Source organism: Limanda limanda, chromosome 4 (assembly GCF_963576545.1).
Source record: "Limanda limanda chromosome 4, fLimLim1.1, whole genome shotgun sequence".
In the NCBI taxonomy this organism is placed as follows: Eukaryota; Metazoa; Chordata; class Actinopteri; order Pleuronectiformes; family Pleuronectidae; genus Limanda; species Limanda limanda.
The window spans coordinates 18,942,472-18,966,077 of NC_083639.1; the positions used below are offsets into that span (position 1 = coordinate 18,942,472).

The 23,606-nt window shown below is 41.0% G+C and overlaps 1 protein-coding gene across 5 annotated transcripts in view; it reads right to left on the bottom strand.

Annotated features, from left to right (window-relative positions):
• Positions 1-23,293, bottom strand: part of foxp1b (forkhead box P1b) — a 150,915-nt gene extending 127,622 nt beyond the window's left edge. For 2 of the 5 annotated variants that reach the window (XM_061069375.1, XM_061069371.1), the window contains exons 1-2: positions 22,783-22,847; positions 18,691-18,770 (exon numbers count right to left, since the gene is read on the bottom strand). The gene's annotated coding sequence lies outside the window, so the exon portion shown is untranslated. Of the gene's footprint in view, positions 1-3,597; positions 3,660-18,690; positions 18,771-22,023; positions 22,148-22,782; positions 22,848-23,019 lie in introns of those variants that run through there. The other 3 variants (XM_061069374.1, XM_061069372.1, XM_061069373.1) reach the window with 3 other exon arrangements.
• Positions 23,294-23,606: the final 313 nt, after the last annotated feature.

Consider the following 23,606-nt stretch of genomic DNA (forward strand, 5'->3'; position numbering starts at 1 on the left):
GTCTGGTATTTACATCTTATTAAAAATCTGCTAAATGTGACTGAGTGAGTTAATTATGTACCGGGCTTCTCTCTCTCTCTCTCTCTCTCTCTCTCTCTCTCTCTCTCTCTCTCTCTCTCTCTCTTACATTTGTGTAAAGCTGTGCTATCTCCATCAGATGGTTATAGGCGCCCTCCTCTTTGCCTGAGGAGAAGGCTCTCTGGCCAGACACATTACTTTAAAGGCAACATCTCGTTGAGCACATCCTAACCTGCCCGGGGGGGGTGTGAGTGTCTGCATGTTTGGCTGTGTTTATGTTTTATCCTCGGGACCCTCGATTGTTGTTCATTTCCTGTGAAAAGACAAAATAGACACATAAAGGCCAAAATGTGCTCTTCCCTGGCCTTCACCCACATCACAGCGCTTTTCCGCACAAGTGGCTAACCACAGATAATTATACAATTAAAACAATTTTCCGCATCTATCTGTCAGACTGATCTAATTCACCATTCGAATGACACTAATGGAGTGAGCCTCTTTTCCTTTCTTTCCCCGAGCAAAGCCCCTTTTTTCATGTACTGTATCACACAGCGCCACAAAGCCATCTGCAGCAGAGGAAGACAGACAGAGCCAAGAGGAAATGCACTGTATTTGTTTAGCAGGATGTTAGTCAATAAAGTTAAGACCCGGCAGTTTTCATTACGTCCCACTGTGCAGCACAGTGCAGCGAGGAAACAGGGAGGCTCATTCGATTGTTGGTTCAAATTAACCCTTGGCTACAGAAAAAGGCAGAAACAGAGTGACCCTCTTATTTTCTGAGTCGCTTCCTTCAACTCAGGGTGGCATTAATAATTCATTATGACAAAACACATTACCAGGGAAGCTGAATGTGAAAATACAGAGTCAAACGTGACAAAAAGTGTCACATTAAAGCTGGGTTCAGACATTTGGCGGCAGCATGTGGAAAATAAATTGTGATCTTTCATTGTTTAAATGAACTGGAACATACAATTCCATTTCAATATTCATGTTGAATATTAGGTCCAGTGGCTGAACTGAAGAGCACTCCGACTATGCCATTTAGCAACACACACACTGACACACACTGACACACACACAGACACACACACAGACACACACACAGCCACACACACACACACACACACACACACACAGGGTGTGAACCACACAGGGAGGATTCAGCCAAACCTTGATCTGGATATCCTGCAACTCTGTCCACCCAGTGTGGACAAGGAACACAGATAGGAACTACTCCTACACGAGTTCAAGGGAAGTGCTTGTGTGGCGCGGCTCTGTCCTCTTGCAACCATGCTTCACCAAATAAAATGGCAGCAGAGAGTTTTATGTTTATGAGCTATCCTAATGGGGATACACATATCCATTAGATATGAGTCTGCCTAGTGAGGGGGTCTGGTATTAACCCATAAGCAAGTGCCCCATCAGCAGACAGGAAAAATCTGCCTTTTATGGCAACAGTTCACAGACTCAAGCCATTGGCCACAAAGCCCACAAATGAGGCGTTAAGAATTGTGGCAGGGCAGCAGCGAGATACGACCCTCCTCTCATCCGTGCATGAATCTGCCCTCTACCTCGCTTTCCTCCTCTCTTCTTCTTCGTCTTGTGTTCTACCTCTGCCCCTATTAAAAAAGATTATCTAACTGCCCGACAACACTCACTACACAATAACAACTGTCTTCTGCAACTGAATTCATTAATCTCATGTAATTTTTATAACTGAATGTTAATTCGTATACACTATTTAATGGACATTTTCTGTAATTAATTGCCAGATGGAGGCAGGGCTAGGGCAGGAAAATTAAAAAACACAACCTGACGTGGAGATTGGGAAAGAGGGGGCAGCGATGGGCCTGCTGGGATGGTTTCATCATCATGCCTGACCCCCCCTGCTGCTGGGAATGGCAGGAGATGGCGGGAGCGGGGAGGAGATAGACTCCTCTTCACAGTCAGAGATTTAATTGCACGCATATTCCATTACCTCTGCACAAATGTCACATTCTCTTCTGATCAGGGGGCACGGCCGCCACCGGCAGCATGGCTGGCGAGCAGCCAGACTATAGTGCAGAAACTGTTCAGCCAATCAGGGCTCCATGGGCAGACAGAGGTGAGCAGAGGGACAGAGAGACTACAGTACGCCAAAGATATTAAAAAAAAAAAAAAAAAGGGGAACCATGAACACAAAGCAGCTGACAGAGCCGCATTCAGCCAATGGGTAAAATGCATTGTTATCAGAGGTCAAATGTTGATAATATTATTTTATTATTAGTAGTAGTAGTAGTAGTAGTAGTAGTATATATATGTTATGGATGGTAGAACTTATTGGATTAATATTTAGTATTTACATAAATGACACATAATACGGTAACGGAAAAAGCCAAATTACCTTTGAGTTTAACCTGAAAACTACTTTGGTGAACCAAACATTTTTGCATTAATAATAAAAAAAAAAAAAACACCTAACCTCATTTTGAACTTTGACCTTGTCAGGCTGCAAGTCAAGATGATTTTTTCAACTTAATATCGATAAAATATCAGCAAATGGCAGAGAAATTCAAACACAATATTCTAGCGCCCCAGGAGAGGTCTTAAAATGCCACATTTTGTGCAATCAGTGGTCCATTACCCAAGACACTCTGATCACGTTTGAGAGGCTTCAACCAATGTTTTTGTTTTTACAAAATGTGTTAAATTGATTGATTCCATTCACTCCAACTGGTCGAGGAAGATACGGATTCTGGTTCTGTTAAACGTTTCTTCAAGTTACAATTGAGTTTATTGTCTCCACAGTCACCAATGCTGCTTGTTGGGGGAACTGTTGGGTTTCTCTATAATTTTCTAAGGTCTCAACCCTATTATGTAAAGTGCCCTGAGATATTTGTTGTGATATACAAAGAAAATTTAATTGAAATGAACTTTGTCAAGAGGTGAAAGCATTTCAATGCTTGGAATTACAACTGTTGCCTAAAAATGTAACAAGTATGTATTATGTACTAATAACATAGTGGTTAATATTTCTCAAATCATTTCATCAATTTCAAACCAGAGCTGTAGAATTAAGTATAATAATAATCTTGTTTAAAACTAATTAATTTAAAAGCTTAGAATCAGGACCAGCGGTACCAGGGGTTGTGATTTAGTCCTTACTGGACCTACTGATTTTAAACTGGGATAAGTGCCTTTTACATGAGCAGCCCCAGTCCTTTTCAAATCAATGACACAAATCTGACTTGTCAGCAACAACTGGGGCCTGGAAGCAGTTTATAAAAAAATACAGTGGTGGAGTTATATTTATCCAAAATAGTTGCAACATCAGTGAGTGAAATTACTCATTTTCCCCCAAAGATTCAGTGCGACTCTACTATTTGTGTCTTTATCATTCAGGCTCATTCTCAGCTGAAAGATGAAGCCAATGAAAAGCTCAGAATAAATCTGCTGGGCTCTGCCTCAAACTAGTTATGGACCTATACAAATAAGCCTAATAATCAAATCCACCAGTGCTTTGGAGTCATTTCACAGACTGACAGCACACACATTGCTGTATGAAATAAGAGAAGGGTAAGTAGGAAGCTTGCCACATACCCTGATCACTGGTGCTAGACTGATTGGCACTCCATTCCACCAATCAGAATTCAGCTTCCAGTCTTGAGGGCACGACCACAGAGGGTTTCAGAGAGGATACAAACAAAGAGAGAGAGAGAGAGAGAGAGAGGTGAGAAAGACGGGAAAGATACAACGATTATATACAGGAAGTGAAAAGGTGGGGAAAGCCCCTTCCCATGTCCATTGAGCCCACATGTACAGAAATGATTCAGAGTACTGTCAAACGTGAACGTGATCCTCGTCAGCCACAAGTACATGATGCGTATGACACACTGATTCCTGCTGGCGCGCCCTGGCCTACATGCATATCTAACTTTCATATCTGAACATGCAGATGAGCAACAGAGGTTGAATCACAGTAGCTTGGCTCAGTTTGACTTTAAAACAGTTTCCCTTTGGTTACCTGTGAGAGCCCACTTAAAACACATTCATTTCAAATGGCTGTATGTGATGTAAGTCATAATAAATGTAAAGTATAGAGGGAGAAATGTCTTAAAACAATTAAATATGAAATACCAGACTAGCACTCAATGGAGCTGATTCCTGCGCCAAGGAAAAACAATCGCATTGATATCCACTTCAAAAATGCATGTGTTCTATTGTGACCCATACCACATCCTTCCACCAAATTGTGTTAAAATCGGTTGGGTTGATATTGTTTAATCTTTGCTTACAAACAAACCAACAAACAAACAGATTGGGGTAAACATTATATGCTTGGCAGGGGTAACTACTGAATAGTTTTGTACAATTTAAGTTTCCAAATAGGACAAATTAAAATATGCAAGAAAATAATTAATTGTCCTATTAGACACACTACTGATGTAACATTGCAAGCATGCACATGATATAAATAAGATGTGCTAAGACATTTCAGCACCATAAAAAGGCTACACAGTCACGTCATTGCATGATATAAAATCGGAGATGTATGATTGCTCTGGAGAATGAATTCAAGGTCATAGTGGTGAACGGACCCTTCAATGGTCGCCACCTTAGAATAATATTACACAGGTTTTTTGCATTGATGATGAATGGCTGGCACCATAACAAAAACATCTGAAACAAGCTGGACGTTTTGCTTATTCAAAAACCTGGTGTTAAGCTCAAAAGTATTCATCTGGAGCCAGATTAACAAGTGGAAAGATGCTAATGACTTCCACATACGATTCAGATCATGCAAATAAGGCAGCAGAATGGATGGCTTCTGGTGCTGTCCCTGTCACAGATGTCATGGCCGCATGTGTGGCTTGTTGCCCCGTGATTTATGTGTGTGCGACTTTGTTGTTTCATGTGGTCCGGCAGCACTGCAAAGCAATCCAGCTCCCGGCTAATTGGTCCCGCTCCATGAGTAAGCGTGTCAAAAACCGAATCTATAACTCTATTTGTGTGCGTAGCGGTCTAGCTGTCCAACCAGACACAACAAACCACAGCCCCAACGTCCCAACTCCTCATAATTCACCAGTGTGGAATTCCACTAACTCCTTTACTGCAGTCGTTGTTTCCACAGCCTGTCCACATTCCTGGGCCAACCATCAGCCCCAGATAAGACCCTTCTGATTACTCGCTTGCATGCCTGTCATTACTCCCAAAAATATGTTGATCCCACAAGACAGTTCCCCCCAATGGATTTATGGCCACACTATTGTATCTCCATGCCCCAAAAGGAGCTAAGTCCCCTCACTTTGGGATCAACAACAGAGGGCACTCAGGGTCTTCAGTTGAACTTGCTGCCATGTCTCCTACATAACACTGAAGCTTTCGAAAGTACTTAAGAATATACAGAAGAGAATTGTGTGCGGTCTCACAATAGGGATGTTAAAACAGCATGGGGGTAAATAGAAGATAGCTTTGATCTTGGGTCTTGGTTGGACTAGTGCACAAGTGGTAATGTTTTATAGTGTAATCTGTCCATAAAAAAGACTAAACAATCAAACACTTCAAGATGTACAGCAAGCTAAGATGCCAACATAAAGTTAAAAATGTTCACCTCCTACAATAAAGCTGTCTCGATTTGTGGTTGTCTGCTGCCAGCTGCTGAACTCTCAGATCACACTATGAACATGTGGTTGTAATCGTCCACCTTTTCACTCAAGTTACAAACTGTGTCAGTTTCTGAAGATAGTCTACTATGAGCCACTTTGCAGCATGTGTGTTAATTGCCACTCATTTGCGAGGTCATACACAAACTAGACAGGTTTCTGAAGCTGTCTGTCCTTGTTGAAAAGTATGAGTAGGGTGAGAAATTAGCACGCGGCAGGTGATGATGACAGATATGGTCAAAATAGAAATAAGTATGGGTCACCTGATACACATGCGATAACTTAAAGTTGAACACAAAAGACACGTTACATGTTTTTTGCATGATGCCGTTGTTGTTTGTCTTGATAACCCTGATGGACCCATGGGAACTCAACAAAACGTCTAGGAGAATTTGTTTTGTCAATCCAAGTAGACGTCTTCTTCAGCGTTTTCCAAACTCTTTTTCATCCTGTGATATGTGTTATCTTCCAGTACAGCATTGGTCACATGTTAAACGTCATCGACCCACCCGCTCGTTTTCCACAGACATTTTCCTGCTGTATTGTCACATGGGCTCACTCTGACATTTTTCAGATATTTTCCTGGGGGCTGGAAGGAAAAGGTCCAGAAGTGGTTTGGAGCACACAGTCCAAACTTCAGTCTCTGAGTCTTAGTAGATCTAAACAATAGCTCTGTATCAATACAGCTATAACACGTCTATCTAGATATTATACGTGAGCAAATATGGCATTGTCTGAAAATATTTTTGGGGGTATTTTTAGATTATAACTATTAATCAAGAGATATTTCTCACCCCCACCAGCTAAACTTCTTTCAGAAGTGTATGTGCATTCACAAGCTACAATATGTTGCTATAGAACCTTTATGTTTTTACAGTACAATATCATTCATAAATATATTTCTACAACAATCTCATATTCTATCACTCGCTGCTGCTGAGGGTGTCTCATTAGGAGAGAGGTGATTAGTTCAGATGTGGAAGTGCCATCCCTGTGCCCCTGATAATCATAAAACAAAACAAAAACTTTGGCTTCTGTGTCTATCGTATTGAGAAGTAGGTGGCCCTTAGTTCCATGGGCATCAATGCATGCATGATGCCTTAAATCTGTGCTGTGTTGCCATGTTATATTACACCCTGAATAACAATAAGGAACTTTTGTAACCTATTCAAATTCATTAAAATGAAGGAAATCTGAGAGAGAGAAAGACATAGGGCAAAATAAGCCATGCATAAACAAGAAACAATATTCTCAAAAGAACTATAGACCCCACACATCCATAAAGAGAGTGAGATAGATCTCCACTGCAGCTCACCTCACCCTGGCTCCACCCTCACTCCACCAGATTCAAACCAGTGACCAGGTATTACTGACGCTGCGTTGGGGGGGGCATTGGTGTTGTATTGGATCAATGGCTTGACCCATTAAGTCACACCACTCCCAGAACCTCATCCACTAAGGGCCAGTCTTTGGGAACACCCCTAGCTGACCCATGCTGCTTGGGACAATTACTAGAGAGTGGTCTTTCAGGGCCGACGCCCACTTGACCCGGTAGCGTAAAGACATGGAGGAGATCCACATGATTTAAACTCCTTCCCAAGACGTGCTGACAAGGTTAGAGGGTCAAAGCAGACATTAACAGGTCAGTGTGTGGCCCACTTGGGAACAATTACTCCCAGTCACAGCTAAGTGGACACTTGATTGAACACGACAGAGGCAGGACACACTTCCCACAGATAACAATCCCCAGAGCCATTTAGGATAAAAAGCCCTTGTGATACAGCCTTTATGGGCAAAATTCATCTTCCTTTTCCCTTTTAAAAGAATGTGAGAGTGTGATAGAGAGCCATTCTCTAGAAGAGATGAGTCTCTCAAAGCATTACCATTTTCTAGCAATACTAATAGCTACTTATGACACAGAAACAATTACAAGGTGACTGGGAGAAAAAGCTAAACAATGGGACGAGCTGTTGAGATTCCATTTTTTCATTCATGGAAAAAAGTAATCTCACAAAAGAAATAGTGCTGGCTCACAACAGAGTTTGACTTCAGGTTCAAAACAACAACAGCAAAACTCGACCCACAGTAAAAACTTAACACAGGGACATGAACACAACAATTTATAAATCTCTCATCTCTAAATAACTGTGTGGGTGCTGCGTTTTTTGTTGTTGTGCTGGTCAACCTTTAACCTACTGACCGTTTGACCTCTCTCCCAACACACAACTACAACTTTGCCTTGAACATTTTGTGTCATGCATACACTCACCAAAAAATACACTCCCCAACCCTCAGTTGTATCATTTCACAACTCAATACTAAATCATTTGTATAACTTTAACATATTCTGCAGTGGAGAAAAAATTAAGCAGATGTTTGAGGATAGTTGGAGCCGATAAAATACTTATGTGCATCTCTGTGTCAAATGGTCACTCTTGTCCTTAAGTCTCTTCGTACACAAATGGGGCTTATCGATTCGCGAACACATTTCCCCAACATTTGCATAAGCTGTGTGTTGTTTTTGAGGTATTGTTTCTCTTTTTTTCTGGGTCTTTGTTTGTTTATTTTGTTAGAAAATCAGTTGCACGTTGTCCCTCGGTCTGCAGGCTGGTGCAGCAGCTGTTGGTTGTTAGTGGCTGGAGATGACACAGTTCACCACTTCTTCAAGAGACACCCAGGAGTCCAGAGACCAGCACAGCTGCAGTGCAGGGAAGCTGCTCATCACTCTCCCTGCTCACTCTCACTTTTCTGCAGAACCAACATTTGCAGGGAGAAGAAAAACAGACTCCAATATCTGTCTCCTGTCCCAGTTCATTAAGGGGGTTATTTCAAATTTATGTAGGACCCGTGAGAAACAACCTTACCAAAGATTTCGGCAAAGTGAAACAACATTAAGCCATTTGCGCATGCAGAGTGCAAAAGCAACAGGCCCACGGGCTGACCCATTGGTTGTTGTGGCAGTCAGCTTTATTCCCCAGGATGGTTTTGTAACCAAGTGGGCATCATGTGAATACCATCTGGGTACCACTTATTTAAAGCTGGCAGAAGTCCCGTGGCAGGCAGCCTGGCAATGAGGAGAAGGGAATAAATTGCATCATTTACTTAACATGCATTTACCGTTGCGCCCTTTAAAAGCCCATGACTAAATAATTTGTTTTTTCGGGGTGCCAGTTTCTGCTGTCAGCCAATTTGTGTTGTAGTTGTGCGACAAACAGAGCGACTGTCAAAGGGCTGATAAAGGAGGTACCGAGATGTTAACCACATGAAATCGCATTTAACACCAAGTATATTAAAAGCCCTCAATCCATTTACACTAAAGAAATCTCCCAGTGCATTGTGCACTACACAGAATCCATACACAGACAATAAACACATTGTAATTATAATGCCAACTCTTTAATTACGTGTGTCATTTGGGGATGGTCGAGCTCACTAATTGTCAGAGTGATGTGAGAGGACTGGGGGAGGCAAAAAGGAGATCAAGCCTCGGGCCCAATGAGAACCATATTCCCCGCTCTCCAAGCGTGTTAGAAGGCAGAAAATTCAATTGGCATGGTTCCAAAGAAGAACAGTCCAAACAGCCTTAATCAGCAGGGAATAACTCCATGCAAATGATTTACATTAGCACAAGTAAAGAGAGCAGAAAAATATCTAAGGTTTCACTCCCAGAAAATGAAAGAAAAGAACATCTTTGTTTCCTTTAACCACACTGCCAGTGTCCTTGTTAGAAACAGGTAGTTTTACTTGCCAACATAAAATTGTATACTATCTAAAGAGGCATAAAAGGACATGTAAAGACTTTAACCTATTTTTATTGGACAGAGAATAAGAAACAATTGATAAACAGCTAAATACTTCACAACATAGATTATGTGTAATTACCACCTCACTTTGCTTAGACAATGCATATGCAATATATCAATTACATAATGAATCTTTCTCGAATTGCTATTGATGAAAATTATACTGCAATAATTATTGTAATTGTTTAATTGTAAAGCCAAATGTACTAATAATAAAATTCTAATAATATAATTATAACTGAGGCCCTTCTTGCTGTTAGGGGCCCACTGCACCTTGTGCAAACAAGACCATATCAATATTATAAATTTTTACTTTTTTCCCTTCAAAAACATAAATCTTTAAAGTTAAGTTTTACTTCAGTTTTAACTTTAAATTCAGGGTTTGAGTCCCTGTGCATTTATTTTCCTAGTTGGAAACTGACATCAGCAGCAGTGTGGTGAAACCAGACTAGGACCAAGAGAGAGAATGGATTGTTGATACCATGTTACTGAGACAGAGAGACATGTAGGATAATAAAGACTTAATTTTCTGCGAAAGGACTGGTCATAATCAGTGCTCATGTTCTGTCATTAGAGTGAACAGGAGCTCATACTTAACTGTCGCAGGTTAGAACCAAAAGTGTTGACATTTAAGATTTGACTTTTCAGAGACACAAATCAAGGGGTTTCGCATTATAAATTGCACCTTCCTTAGAAAGCACCTGACCACATAAAAGCACAAACTACACTAGGTGTTTTGGATACATTTTGCATGGGCTTAATGTGTGTCCTTTAGTAATCCAAACCAGTACTGTGATGCAAAAGCTTACAGTATATCAACACCATGCACAATTATCTGCTGTGTATGTTTTAACTTTTCGCTCTACCTGTTGCTGATGAAAACAGTCAACGTCTTTCAGCAAAAGCATTGTCTGTTTAGAACTTGTTTTTCCAAGTCAGGTATGTTGTTGCTCATTTGTGTATCAGAGTCCAAACTAGAAGTGAATGTCCTGAGATAGCCTCCATTATTAGTAGATGCAGTATATGGCAGTGGCTGTGGTGGACAAACATCACTGGCTAAATTATTTAAACTGCCATAAGTACAGTGCACCCTGAAGACACTTTTCTCAGATGAATCATCAGCCAAGCTATGAGATATGTCAGTTAGGCAATGAGAAACTGTCTCTGCCATTGTTTACATATTTACTAGCACTACGCGGTTGGCCTTGATAAGAACAACAGTCTCACAGCTCCCAATCGCATGATCTCACTTGGTCGGAAAAAAAGAGCTGTCACTGTGAATCTGGTGGAAGGGTGTGGCATTGCAATCAATGAAGTTGGAGAAACACTAACAAAACAAAGCTATTATTGGTCTCGCAGCATGAAATCATGCATTAGCTAAGCTGAAACAGTCAATCCTGCACCAGTTGGTCTACAATTTACTGCTCAAATTGTTCTCACCTCTGCTTTTTCCATTCCTGTGTCTATGTGAGGTTCAACTGAACACTTCACTGTGCCCCGCAAGGTCTTTTACACAGCGCCGCTATTGATAAAAGAGATCAGAGCGCCTGAGAGGGGGAGAAAGAGTGCATGAAGGATACAGAGTTTTCATCTATTATCCATCTCCTATTCTAATGCAGCCATTATGCTCCAAAAAGAGACTGCTCATCTATTCATTTTATGAGGCATTTGAAAAAAGATGACACTGCAAGAGGGTTGGACTGAGTGATTAAAATTCTTTGAATTAGCCCTTCAGTCACTGCTTACAATTGTGCATAAAGTACACAGAAATGCACTCAAAAGCCTGGCCCAACTCCACTCTGTAGTATGATATGAAAAGATTGATTTACTCATTCCTCTATGCTGGTTGTTTTCAGTGTGAGGAATCGATTGGTCAACACATTAAAAGCTTGTACATTATGCACTCCGTATACACAACATGAAAAAGCCTTTAGAAAAAGATCCAATAACTAAGAACGGCTGATTGCTTAAACTGCACCATACTTACAGCGTTTAGAACAGGTGTAGCACATTTTCAACAAAAGGCTAGAAACGGTTCACAGTGAATGGCAAACAGTAACAAACAGGGTGGAAAACAACTCTGGGACCTGCTGCTTATGATGCTGAAGCACTTTGATGTCACTTGTTAGTATAACACTATGACTCGTTAACTAACTCTCTAGGCTACTTGTAGACCATGTTACAAAAAAAACAAATCTGTTTAATTAAAATTAAAATAAAAACTGATATAAACGAAATAATTTACAAGGGCAATTCAATAGATTTAATAGACAATAAATACCTCCACAAACGGGGTGTTTTTCTTTTTTACATTTTCAAGTTTTACCAGGAAATAATTCATGTATCTTGCTGGAAAAAGACAGTCATATTTAGAGGACTGATATCTTTAAGTGTGTGCATTTTCATTTGGTTTGATTGAATAAAAGGGACAGTTGGGTCTTAGAAGTGGACCTCTGTAAAGCCGTTTTCAGACATTACCTCTGGGTAAAAAGCAGAGAATTGGCGACAGAGTTTACCCGTAGTTTGCCTTACACACATGGACAACAGAGCGGGAGGTTCTCTGCACATTCACAACACCAACAAATCCTCCACATTATTCAGGCAATAGTTGTAGCAGCCGGGTGCAGCAGAGCGAGGCAGGAAGTGACATATTAACACAGCTGCGGAGATCACATGATTTTGTTTACAGCGCCCAGACACCGTTGTCAGCTCTTATCACCACTATCTTTCCTGACATATTGTACTTTTTTTTTTTTTGGTTTCTGTCGTGTGTTAGAAACGTCATCAACACATTTTTTCTATTGAGCAATTTAAATTTGTAACATCCTTTGGGGGCCATACTTACAATGTTTTACCCTATTGTACTTTGTACAAAAGAGATGAGTCTCAAATGTATCACTAAACTCTCTAATACGATGGCGGAAACTGCTCTTCTTTGGTGAAGTGTCTGATGTCATATGGTAATGGTGATAATACTACCCACAGCAAGTTTTCCTGGATTGAGTCAGTCAGTCCTGGGCAGAACTGACTGTGTAAGAGTCCGTTTTGAGAAGACCTGCTTACAGCAGCAAGTCATTGCAAACAGAGATGAGAACTTCAGTTAATATCTCCTCAGAAAAGGAAAATCCTCAGGACGTACATTCAGTTTATAGAGCTCTAACAGAGGAAGTTGTTGTACTTCACTTTGAGCTTCTCGTTGTATTGCAGTTGGATTATTTCATGTCGGTTGTCAGGAACATCAACAGGTTCTACATTCAATGGATTAACAAATATTTTCAGCTCCTTTTGTCTACTTGTCATGTCCTGAAACCTCTCGCTAAATGCCTGAAGGTGTTTTGCAAACTCACATGCAAATTCAGATGTCAACGCAGGTTGTTGTTCTTGCATAGTTGGAACACAATGCACAGGGTTGGCACAAAATGCACAATTTTACTCTCCCTGACTCAAGCAGCTGTGCAGCGGTACAAGCCTCCTTCACAAATTCTCCCAGTATTCAAAACTAGCGTTGTCTATGTCAGAATGTGGTCATCTGGAAGATGCTTGTTGGACACCCAAACTCGGCCACAGAGTTGTATTTAAAGTGCATTTCTTCTGTCAACTCATCTAGTTAAGCTGCATGTTTCCATCTGTAATCGTGATCGAATCAGCCTTCTCATCACTGCAAGTGCTTCCCATGAACTCTACACATTGGTTTGTCTTTTACTTCAACAAAGATGTTCGTTTCCTCCTGAAGAGAAAATTCAGCACTTTTTTTCTTGACATGCTGCTCGTCAGCGATGAGACGAAACATCTACGTGAAAAATGCAGTCATGAGAATTGTTTAGATTTTTTTGTTTTATTCATAAAGGAATTGTTTCATGGGTCGCAGGTTGGAGGTTCCCCACCCCTGGGTTGACCTCTGCTGGGATTGGTCGTCATTACAACTCACTGAGACACAGTCTAGTAACAACTGTGGTAAAGTACAGACATTTTCTAATGTTTTTTACTCCAGTGCCTGGAACAAAATAAGTACTGAATTAAGTATCAGTTTCAGTTGAGTTTCTCTCTCCTGCTCACCCACTCGTACGCTCACTCTCTGTCTTTATCTTGGTCTGTTTTTAGATGCGTAGTCACTTACATAAATGTCTTGTAAGCCACAATAACATTCAGCAAAGTTTCCATCCCTAATATAAACGTGTGCTCGCCCATTCATAGAAAGGCTGAGCAGCACCAGGGTCAATAAGTTAAGTCACCATTAACCCATTCAGATTAAGTGCAAATGCTAGTTTATGAGACAGATATTCAAGAGCTTATGTGAATGTTTGTGCACTTGTACAAAAGCTCACCAGTGAACTACACATGGTCGATCCTACATTACAACATCAGCTTGTTGCCGCTGGCTTTTTCCTCAACTGTAAACACTCATTTTGTTTTTGACAGGTCACATTTTAGACTCTAGTGGCTGTTGGTACTGCCGCTGTTGTAATGTCCCCTAACTGTGTGTTTGTGTGTGCGTGTCTGTGTGCGTGTGTGTGTGTGTGTGTGTGTGTGGTCTTGACAAAAAGCTCATTGGTCTTATGAAACAATAGAATAAGACCAGTACTTTGTTATTACACAAAATGCTGGGGAAGTTCCTCTTGTAATCATTCAAACTGCACTAGAGGTGAATTGACAGAACAATTTAAATGCGATAAATCTTGGCGCTAAGATGGATTCGTTCATTACATGCCAGTGAAGTTTTGAGTTTGTTTTTTTCTCTTTAAAATATATAGAGTTAAGCAAATTGCAAGACTCAAACAGCTTGTGTCGAGGATTGACAACTACTTTTAATAGTGAGACTGAACTTTGTGTTGTTTTTTTTGAATGTTTAACAATTTGTTCAATGTAACCTGGAGAAATACTTATTATTTAATTTTGACATTTATTTGTCTATATAAATTAGAATCTATAAGTTCGATTCCATAAAAGCATTGCGTTTTAATAAAAGAGTTACCATGTCTCCCTTACGCCTTTTATGATGGAAACACATATTTATATCAAAACTAAAAGTCAACTCGATGGATGAGTATTTCATCGAAACACTACAGTAAACAAACGCCAGTCTGAAAAATTGGACTCAAATCTAAAGCAATCCTGTCAAATTCTGGATGGGGCTCAGTAGTAGCTACAAAAGTCTCCTCAACTGTACGTGAGCTGTAAGGGGCAGGGTGGGGAATTTGAGCACTTTTATATATTCCCGTCAAGAAATAAGGAAGGAAGGTCTAGAGTTACATTTAAGCCATTTTTAGGCCACAAGGGAATTTCTTTCATGAACAACCTTTTGAATATGTAATTTTGAGGAGCAACATTGGGACTGTAATTGAAAATAAAAAAACTTTCATGAGAAACTTAAATTACAACATGCCATTGTGTTTTCTTACTTAAATAGGCAGAGATAGAAAAAAAACCTATTAAGCTGTATAATAATAGCACGTGTAGCCACTCCCCCCCCCCCTCTATTTAATGAAGTGCGAACCTGACAGTATAGTATAGTAGTGGCACATCAGGGGGACACATTTTCTACTCACATAACAGAGAAACGGTTTTCCCAGTTTCTGCTGCTGACCATTTAAAAACTTGCTGCTTACTGCACATCACACAGCCGACCGCTGTGCTCGCTGCTGTGTGACTCCGGTGAGACCTTAGCAGGATCAGCAACAGCCACAGCGGCTGTCATCTCCTATCTAAAAGGGACTTTACACACATCCTCAGCCTCTGATGCTGAGCCACTCTATGAAAGCCACAGATGCATCATACCTGGTGTGGATCTCAAAATAACACTCAAAGTACTCTGCAGCATGCAAACCTTTAGAAATCCAATAATACTTAGAAATTTTAGGTTGTGTGGTGTTAGTCATCAACCTTGGTGTTCTCTACCACGATATAAAGGTAGGGTCGGTCATTTGTTTCTGAAACACGTTTTGTCTTATCTGTTGAAACCTGTTGAAATCCTCTTCATAGCCATCAGTCAATAAAGTTGTCTGAAAAGACAACCAAACAACCAATCATTTAATTCTGACTATATTAAATCACTGGTGTACCTGTCTGTCACTAACTGATCTGCCTTCATGTGCGCACTCGGTCCATGCTCTGACTGCACATGATTAGTCGTCAACCGGAGAGACATACACCACTGAAGCACAGAGAGTAGTCAGAAGTTAACAAGCGTGTCATGGAAAAGTCGGCTGCTTGCAGTTGTCAGAGAGTGCACGTTCATGTGTCTTGGGGGCGTAGTTTTGTCAAGACGGACGATGGGGGGTGGGGGGGCGGTGTATCAATTGCATACTGTAGCCTTCTCTTGCTAACTTTTCCAGGATTACAAACCCTAGCTTTAACGAGTGTGTTCTAATTTCACTATAATCAACAAAAATGATAAAAAACATAGTTTGTGTTAAAAATTAAGGGTAAGATTATTATTATTTCATACTGTCCAAATTCTCCCTTTACTCCTACCTGGACAAAATCGATTTTGTGAGAAACAAATGAATGAATGGTAATGAATATGTTACAATATTTTAAAGTATTCTGAATAATTAGCTAAAGGGTAACCATTAAGACTGTAAATAAAGTAAACTGTTTTAAGTTTTTTACAAGGTAACACAATGAGACAGTTTGAAGCAATAAAATGCAAAATGAGACTCCTGGCACAGTTTAATGAGTGCAGGAAATGCAACAATAACACCAGTGAATTATCACCAAGCCCTAACAAAGTCAGATATATCAGCAAAACCAAATCAGAGAGCTTCCTTAATCTTAAAACAACAATGACAATGTGTTTATCTACTCAACACATGCAGCAAATGCTGGCCACACTATCTGCTTAAACACATAACTCCATCCAAGGCTAATCTATTGACCAGAGTGATAAACAAAAAAATAACTATCTCCAACTGAGTGGTTTGGGAATGGAGCCCCACCCTGTTTACAACAGCGAGAACAAAAACAAACTCCCTCCAAGGAGCCCTGGCAAATGCAAGTCACACACTCCAACCAACACAGGCAAACAACAACAACGTCTGAAGATCTACTGGGAGAAAGCGGCCTATCAAACAACAGCCGTCTGCACACAAACAAGGTGTGCATCTCTGTGCTTTCGAGAGGAGTGGATTGAAGAGCGAGAGAAAAAGACAGAGAGAGAGAAAGCGAGAGTTGGTGTGAAAGTGGAACTGAGTAGAAAGTCAAATACCTCCCCCACCACCACCACGGTCTCAGGTCAACTGAATCATCAGGAGTCAGGGAAGATACCGTCACCACCTTCCATGAATAGCTCTCAAAACCACATCGGTGTGACTTCACTGTGGCAAACTCAGTCGTTTGAGAACGTTTTCCTCTCAATAACCAAGGGAGTCTGACTGAAGAGGTAATGAATCTCAGTTAACAAGGCCATTATCAGTGAAGGAACTACATCATCAGGAGGGACTTCAAATCCACCAGGCCCTTACCTCCACTGGCCTTTTTAATGTTGCTATTAACTGCTCAGGTATACCGCTAACAACTGTACCAAAAAGAGCACAAAGATAAAAGTGCCACGCTTTTGATCCCGCACTGTACATCATCACGGTAAACAATGACAGTGTATAAAGGGACACAGGCCCAATTAGCCATCTCCGCTCACTGCTGTCAAGTGTTTAAACAGCCAGCTAGGATGATAATAGTAACCTGTATACTTTCATCTGTGCTCCAGACTCATCAGCACGCCAACACCTCTCGCTGCAGCGCTGCACTGCATCTTGGGTAATTACTGCTTCCCAATTACCACCCAGCTGGTAAATATATATCAAATAAACAAGCAACAACCCGTCAATTAGGAGCACCCTTTCATAATGGGGGTTCAAAATGATGTTTCATGTGCAGACGGAGGAAAGCGGAAAGAGAACAGAGACCATTTGGCTTCAAAGTGAACTAGTGTCCGTTAATACGTAGTCAAGAGAACATCAGAACATAACAAGTTGTAGAATAAAATAATAAAAACCTGTTTGTGTTTTCGAGGCGATCGCCTGCACCTCTCATTAAAAGGTGTCTTAATTGCCAACAGGGCAAATGTACAACACGGTTACTGGGCTGCTCCACCAAGAAACTACTTAAAACTGAAATATGGCCTTTTTCTTCACAGATGAACGAAGACGGACAGTAACAATGTTGAATTCAAAGGCAAAGAGAACAGCTGCAGTAACAGTCTGTCAACAAAATTTGCATTGCTGCTCTCTCCTCGTCTCCATTACTCTCTCCTGTCTCTCCTCGAGCCCATGGAGCTGCCGGCTCAGATCTGAGTACTCTGATGGCTTATCACATAGCGAGCAGCAGGCTAAGCTGGAGTGATGCGCCCAAAAGACATGATCAAAGCGCACCAACTTTTCCACCCAGCGATGATGATGGAAGAGCAGGCTCTGCCATGTTATGTTTCTTATTAGGACGCGGGCTGCCAACTGAAAACACAGCCAAGGAGTCATGGATGAGGCCCTTAAAGATCTACTCCTGCAACCTTATTTTGCATTACACTGTCTACTACACTTAGCAGGGTTTAAGCAGCAGTCTGTGACATTTTCATATTAGTACATGTAAGTTGTGCTGCTCTAATTCTCACACTGATAAAGCGTAGCACTGATTTAACCTATAGCCAGATTACGAACGCTTCTATTTTGAGGCATCCACTTTATGATAGGTCTTAAGAAAAAGAACGTCGGTCTAAAGTTTGAAGACTTTCAAACATCCGGCAGCATAAAACAGATTTGTTTGGTATATGGAAGAACTTGATAGATAACAGAATCTGCCACCACCGTGGAACAGAAGATGAATCACCACTAGAAACGAAATATATTCACTTTGAGCTTGTCTTGTGCCACACATCTAACCACACTTGTTTGACTAATCAAACCACACCACTTGTCATCAAGGAATGGAGGATGAGTAAATCTTTAAGTAACCGCTCTTGAATCAAGTAAATATCAGATCACACCTCTGTGGAACACTCCACCTTTTCAACCCACATACTTTACCACCATGAGAGTTCAGGAATAGTCTCCAACATTAGACTTACAAAACATTAAACTCTTCTTCTTCACACAGTGGAAAAATGTAGTCAAGATCACAAAAGGAAGAGATATAATGACTTTTCTTTTAGCAGATCCTCGCTGCCAATTATATGTCAGTGTGTGAACATAAACTTTTGAAAACCCTGTAGAGTTCAAACAGAGAGAAGATTCACTCACAGTTCTGACGTTGTCAACTTTCACTAGGGGCTTTTAGTTTGTTCCCAAAGTCGTCAACTTCACTTCCTTTCCATGTTGACCTGAAACAACAAACAGATCAACCTGTGAGTATCAATGTAGTAACAAAACCTTGGTGTAAATATTCATTGAGAGGAACTGAAAGCTGTGTCGTCCATCAGGCATCCAAAGGTGCATCGTAAACAAACGCAGACTGATACACACACACTGGACAGCTGATAGAAACAGGTGCTGAGGTTCGGTCTGGCAGCTGAGAGCAGCTTGTAGCATATGGCCGAGCCCCTCACGTCTAAGCCAAAAGACCTGAAGCTTACCTGCATCGATCCCAAACACACACAAGTGTTGTACTATTAAAGAAGCTCTATATCAGGTATACAAGAGGAATCTTGTACATACTCAAATGGAGTTAAATCATATGAATAAAAATACATTGATTAAGTTATACGGTACAAACTAATTAACAAGTAGAACGTGTTAAAAGAAAGAAGAAATGAGACAAAACTTGCACTTGCAGTCTACCAAAGACACAATTCATCTCATTAACTATGTTATAATTTTCTAACTATATGAAGTATTGTATATTTAATTGTATTAATGTGTGAAGATATGGCTGGATATAAATGATATTTAAAAGAGTATATATCTTGTTCACAAGAAAAAAAACTGACTAGGTTTACGAGTTTCAGTATGCTCTCAACTACAAATGTCAAATGTCGTCGCAACTCAAACCACAGTGTAACAACATCTCTTTTAAGTGTTTTTTTGTTCAGAGTCTTTCTTCTGTAAAATCATGTTTTTTTCCTTCTGTGCTCTTAAGTATCAGATGGTTATTTACAAGAACATATTTACCTTAATTAAAATAGAAGATTCAATGAGTCCTAATTTTCTTATTTAATCTAGTGTACTGTATAGGGACTGAGCAAAATATTGTAATTGAGTACATTTTCCTTCTCATATCCTGTTGATATAGGCTGTTGCAAAATGTGATGCAGCCCAAACTGTGTGCTAAACAGGGCGTTTATTTATTTAAATAAAAAACACCACTTTAATCTAAAATCAGCACACCAATAAATGACAGAACAAATACTTTGATATTTTCCAACAACGTTCAATTTGTATTCTATAGCTGTATTCCTGAAACACAACATGAGTAGTAAATTTGTTACTTGTAACTCAACTTAATTGATTGTAATTGCATGCTCCCTCTCTCTCCCCCCGAGCAGAGGGATGACATTTTTTGCCAGCATCCCTCCTTTTTATTAAGGACAGACGACAGTAGAAGACAGTAATTAATGACTGCCCGAGCTAATGGCCGTCCTGAGCACCGAGCTCACCTGAAGCTGCCCCCCCCCCCTCACTGACCAATCGCCTTCCCTGGCACTGAGAGCCGTATGCCCAGGCACACCACAGGGGCTGGGACACACTAACCTTTACCCATGGAAAAAAATATATATCCTTCTGCTTACTCTTTTGTTATCACTTTCATTCACTGCTTCTTCCCCTTTTCTGCTGTTGTGAATCAAACACGCAAAAAATCACATGACCAATTCATTTGCTAGAAAATCCTCTTTATTTATCTGTCACTCGACTTGCTTTGTGCAACAAAAAAAGAATTGTTACAAGCAACTGGTTCGAGGTTATCCTGAATCTGAAATCAAGTGAAGGGTGAAGCCAGTAAATAAATCTTATATAAATAAAATACGGCAAATGCAGAACCGTATTCCCACACTGGACGGAAAATAACTCTCCTTATCATTCAGCTGCAAGCAAGGGTGCACAGTCAGTTTACAGCCCCTCCGTACCCAGCACAGGGTATTTCAATGTGTGTTCACAAATACTGAACCGTCAGATGAAAGAGAGGGCTGCTCCACTCAGGGATGGGAGTCCTCTCACTGAATGCATGAGTGACTGATTACTTTCTTACCAGTTGAACCTCAACGCTCTACAAAGAAGAGCCTCAGCCCGAGTCTGAAGAGGCCAAACTAGAAACAAGGGCTTTCCAGATAGCACAAAATCACAGATTGGTTAGTGTTAAGGATCTTGCGTCATTAAAATGTATACAGCTGCCCTTCCTCAAATTTCAAACTCTTTTTTTTTTCCTTTTACTTTCCTCCCTGCCAACTCAATTTATTCACTTGCAGCATGGGGCACAGAAACGACAGTCAGTCTCGTTTCTAGATGCGGGGGGACGGTGTTAGGTTGTTCCCATTAGAATCAGATGAAGGCTGAGTGTCTGAGGGTAATAGCCGTATCAAAACAGCAAGACTGGAAAACAAAAAAAAAAGTTGCAAAGAAAGTTCATCCTGCGTTTTAAAACCTGGGTCAGCGTTTGCGAAGGTCCATTTCTGCATAAGTGAGCACACAAACCCCAGTGCCTGTTCAAATAGTCTGCAGCTCTCTCTCAGGCAGCTCATGACAACAGCCCAGCAGCAGCACTGTTTGATCTCCAATGTTTTCCTTAATCTGGGTTGTCAAGGTTCGCTTGTTGGAGGCTGTTTACTTTACTTCTCCTACAAAAAAAGTGTTTTTTTTCCCCCCCTTCAGACAATGACTAATCCAAAGACCAAGAAGGAGGGAGCACTGCCAGCAATGGTTGTTAAAGCTGCAGTTTCCCTTTTGTTAAAATTTTCAGATGGTTTTAGTCGTGCTGTTGCCAGCTGCCGACTCACTGGGTAAAATATTAGAGTAATATTTCATCCCCACTTGAATGCTATTCACTCTCAGTAAACATACATAATTACAACTATTTAATATAAAATATTCTGAAAATATTCTTTATGACTTTATCAATCAAAAACAAATCAGCGTGGATTAAGTATATGAGACGTGTGTTTATGTTAAATACAAATATAAAAGCTGCACAGTAAAAAATATGATCATGTTGGTTACTGCATGGTGTGTATTTATTCTGTAATACACCAGCTATAAAACGCTGCAATTAAAACGTGGAATAATATTCTAAATACTTGTTTACTCAGCAAACTATTATTTGGACAGCTTAAGAGAACATAAAGTTGATGAATATATTGAAAACATATTAGCTTTACATTCGCACTGTAGTAAAAACTGCAATTTGTTCATTTAAAAATAAATTGTTTCTACAAAGTGATAATGAGGTCCTCCGCATTCTCATCTTATTTACGGTAAAGAAAACTGTAACTCACACCCCAATCCGACTCAACAAAAGCACTCACGTCCAACTTTTGACTGGAGCTCTAACAAAAGGCGAATGTTTTAAATAAACGCGTCGATGTAGAGGTGTGACTCCACGCTGCCACAGGTGCGAATAAAACGTATACAAAAAATTTGTGTCACCTCTTGGAGTTAAAAAATGAGAAGTTGAACTCTGAAAGGTGAACATCCGCCTCATCGCAGGGCAGACACACACAGGCAGCCCCCGGTGGAGGAGAGGACGAAGCGGGACACACCGGCTCACAAAGCGAACGCTACGGCTCCAAGAAGCGGAGTTTGGTTGATGTTCGGGAGGGTGGACATGTCCCTCCGGTCTGTGGGAGTTTGGCGAACACGTGGGGGGGGGGCAAGCTCCTAAAGAAATCACGGCACTCAAACCTCCCAACTTCCACTTCCACTTCCAGCTTCACTTTACAAACGTGTTATTACGCAGTTATCCATCAACAGGTAACTAGTCACACGGCTACAGCAGCTAGTTAGTTAGCGCTTAGCACTCAGAGTGAAACTTGCATACTCCTGAAAGAGGTGCATTTCCCCTAGGGGGGGGGTGGGGGGGTCTCGTAAGCAGCGTGAAGTTAGAAACCCGAACTTTTCCACCAGAAATAAAGGAAACACTTGTAGTTATTACACACTTGTAACAACCCGGTGGTCGCTTCGGGTTAGAAGAGGCTAGCATCCTACGCTACGTGACAGCAACACAGGTGTTTGTTTACTTGTTTATTAGTGGCGCCTGAGAGACAACAAGCAGCAAAGAAGAGCCGGATACAAACTCTAAAGTGTGTGTGTGTATGAGTGTGTGTGAAGGAGAGTGTGTGTTAGCAGCAGCGACACAGGACACAACAAAGCTAGCGTTAACAATAGTGTGATAATAGTGAAACTTACCGGAATGAGGGGCCACGCGCTTTACGGCAGGTCGAGCAGGCGAGTCCGCTGTGTGTGTGTGTGTGTGTGTGTGTGTGTGTGTGTGTGTGTGTGTGAGAGAGAGAGAGAACGCGTGCGACAACAAATCACAACCCGCAAACACACAAACAGGATTCCTCCGCCCGGGGTGGCCGAGGCGCAGAGGGGACTAACTCACTAACTTAACTCTCCGCAGACAGGAGCAAATGATCCTCTTACCGAGGGCGTCGAGGGGAAAAAAGAAGAAGAAGAAGAAGAAGCACCAAAAAAAAAAAAATGGAGTTGGACGCTCGCTGCCTCCCGGTGTGTCTCGCTCGAGCTCCCTTTCTTTAATGTTGTTATTAGATTTTAACACGAAGAAGAAGAAGAGGAGGAGAGAGAGGGAGAGGATGAGGAGGGAAAAGGGAAAGAATCGCGGATTTGGATGTTGTTGTTTTGATGTTCCAAGTCCGTGACGTCATATCCACCTGCTGGGTAAACAACGTTCAGTGCAAACACACACACATCGCAGATCCTTCACATGCAGGAACACCACGGTGCAGGAGTGCAACTTAGTAGTGGCTCATTTCAGCGTGTGTGTGTGTGTGTGTGTGTGTGGCGGGGTGGAGGGGGGGGTGTAATGATATGCATTAGTTTTAGCAGAAAGTGTGACAGGAGAGAGGGGGCTGTCAGAAAAGCTAAAATGTCTGAGCTGACTAATTACAAATGAGGCTCAATGAACTTCTATTATTTCACCCGAATTCCATCCATGCATTTTCCTTTTTTAAATAAATTTAAGGTTCATCATGACTGGTCCAAAGCTTTGC